Here is a 2818-nt window from a genome sequence, read left to right on the forward strand (position 1 = left end):
TGCAGGTGACTAACCCTGGCTGCGCAGTGCCTCTGAATGTTTCTGTGGACTAGCAGGGTCAGCCACTCTGCCCGCAGCACCGGCCAGTAGACGCATCCTGTGCTTGTCTGACTGAGTGGGCGGACTCAGGACAGAGCCGCTGTCCACGGGCTCCGGGAAAGCCTGCTCCCTTTCCCCATGCCACACTAGTAACTGTGAGGAGTTGTGCAATCACAGTCTACTCACTGGAGACTGCAAGTCGGAGCTGAATTATTCAAGGGGAAGGTCACAGTGAGAGAATAAGGATCCTTCTTATTCTTGTGAGCTGTGATTTTCACTCTTAAGGATTCACCTGCTTTTACTGAAAATGGCTTTTCCAGTAGAGATACTATTTGTTTCCAGTGTGCTTTGGCCCTCTGGGGTCCCTTAGGGAACACGACCCTCTGGCAGCAGTTCTTCTCAAAGCATATATCAAAGTATCTAGCAGTTGCTGGGGACATGGATGTCTTCATGGTTTTCAGGGAAAGATATAAAGAAAACTGCCAATCTGAGGTAGAAGTTCTATGGAAATCTGTGTGCTTAATACTACTAGGGCCTAAAGTAAGAGACTTTGGACCTAAAACGTCCACAGCTGCTTCTGGGATCACTGCCTTCCTCACACAGCACATGCTGAAGCCACAGCCCTTGTCCCAGAGAGCAATTCTATCAACCTGTGTCTTCACGCCACTCACTGCAAGCAGGCTCACTGAGCCAACATCAGGTAGACCGAGCATCCTTTGGCCAAGTGTTTGCCCTTTGCATAAATCACAGGAACTAACATAGACTCAAAAAGGAGAACACACCCCTTCCCTTCAGATATAACAATATTCACTTTTTCTACAGGAAGATGAACTTCTTCAATCTTTTGTATTTTATTTTATGTATATATTTATTTTTTTCCTGTATTTTAGGGAAGGGTCTACTAGATCGGACTTGTAGTGATCCACCTGTTTACAGCCTCCCAAGACCTGGGATTACACGCCCAGTCTCAATTGCCATCTCAGCGCGCCCTGGGTGTGGGGCTGGCTTGGCAGGCTTGGGATGAAAACCTCAGCCCCTGCTCGTGCTTGCAGGTGCTTTAATCTGGGGAACTATTTGGCCTGCCCACTATTTTTCATTTTAAAGACAAGAAAATAAACAAAAACCAATAGCATAAATTTCAAAACAAGGTTGTAGGAGAGTAATAATGTTCAGTGCATTGTGTATTGTTATCTTCAAAGTAGTTGCTCATCGTACAAGACATAGGCATAAAAAACTGATCAAACACTGTAGGCATATATCTATCTTTTTAATGAGCTAAGAGCAATTGGTAGTTTATCTTAACTGATACATAGGTTTTCCTTTACACTCCCTTCTTTTCTCTCCCCCCATTTCAGTTTTCCTTTCCTATTGAGTGTTATCTTCCCATTTTCCAATATCTATTGTACATTTTGGGCCTTATATACTCTTCCAGCTTCTTATATGAGGAAGACAATCGATGTACGCACATATGTGACTGGTTTATTACACTTGTAAGTATGGGCTCAAGTTACATTACTTTCCCTATAAACACCTCAAATTTGTCCTTGTTTCAATCTTTCTTTTAATTAGTACAATAGTGTCTTCAAGTTTACTTAGTCTTAGGAGATCCATCACCTGGTAAAGCATTTCAGATTGATCAATGCCAAGAACCTTCCCCATCCCACCTTTAGCAGCAAACACAGACAGAATCCCAGTTCCACACCTAGCACCCCGGACTACCTTGTCTTTGAAGAGATGTGGATGTTGGTATGTGAAATCCCTGTAGCTTTCTGCTTGTACTGCGTCCTTTACCATTTTTTTTTTTTTGTGTGTGTGTATTCTATAATGCCCATATGAGCTGAAATAAACAGCATCCTTCTCCTCCAGGAGGGACAGCATGGGTTCTGAGATCTGTGTTCATTGCAAAATCTTGACCAAATTATTTCATTCTCTGGAGAGCTCCCCGTGCTCTGGCTAACACAACTTCAGCAGACAGCACCCTGCCTTCCGCATGCTTCTGTTCTCCACGGTGGGAGTATTTTCAGTGAGCCCGTGGGGGTATGAGAATGGGACTGGCATTGATTCGTAAGGATCTTCTACATGAAATTAAAGTAAAAGGTCATCTTCTAACACTGATCTCAAATACTCTTCTTTCTCCCAAAGCACTGGGCCTTATTATGGAATTCATACTCAACAGGAGGATTCTGAAGTCTACTAAAATTCATTAGTTTCATTTACCCATAAAATTCAAGTTGGTGCTTATAAACCATGATATCAGTATTAAATTGATGCTCTGACTCACAATGTGGAAATGCCTCCTCAGCAGATACGAGTGAACTGTCACAGGACAGGTGGAGCCTGCCACTCAATGTTGGGCAGGTCGGCCTCCTTGTCTTCCCACATGGCCTTTTCCCTCCTGTTCAACAGCTTTGGTAGGTCATCTTCCTCCTCCATGGAGACCTGGCCACCAACTGCACCCTGAGCTCAGGAGCCTGGGAGCCAGATCCTCTAAATTTGAAGGTCTCCTCCACACTTCCATCCAATGGTTCTCCCATAGAACATCTTTGGTTTTGTTTTAGGAGACCCTACCAGGAAGATGATACAGGTAAGCGCTTCTTCACTTTGCAGCTAGTTTGCTTGTCTGATTGGAGGACGCAGGTTGCTTTCTAGCCAGATCACTGAGGGGCGTTTCACAGTCTTTTGCTTTGGCTACATCTCTATCTGGAAAGCCCCAGAGCAGGCCGTGGGCTTCTTAACTTACTCAGATTCTAGGTGGCCACATCTAATTTGGTGCATTTAA

General features: G+C 44.3%; 1 pseudogene; it reads right to left on the bottom strand.

Annotated features, from left to right (window-relative positions):
• Positions 1-221: 221 nt before the first annotated feature.
• LOC101576450 lies at positions 222-2502 on the bottom strand (annotated as a pseudogene).
• Positions 2503-2818: the final 316 nt, after the last annotated feature.

The sequence above is a fragment of the Octodon degus genome, unplaced genomic scaffold (genome assembly GCF_000260255.1).
Source record: "Octodon degus isolate 3935 unplaced genomic scaffold, OctDeg1.0 scaffold00204, whole genome shotgun sequence".
NCBI lineage: Eukaryota > Metazoa > Chordata > Mammalia > Rodentia > Octodontidae > Octodon > Octodon degus.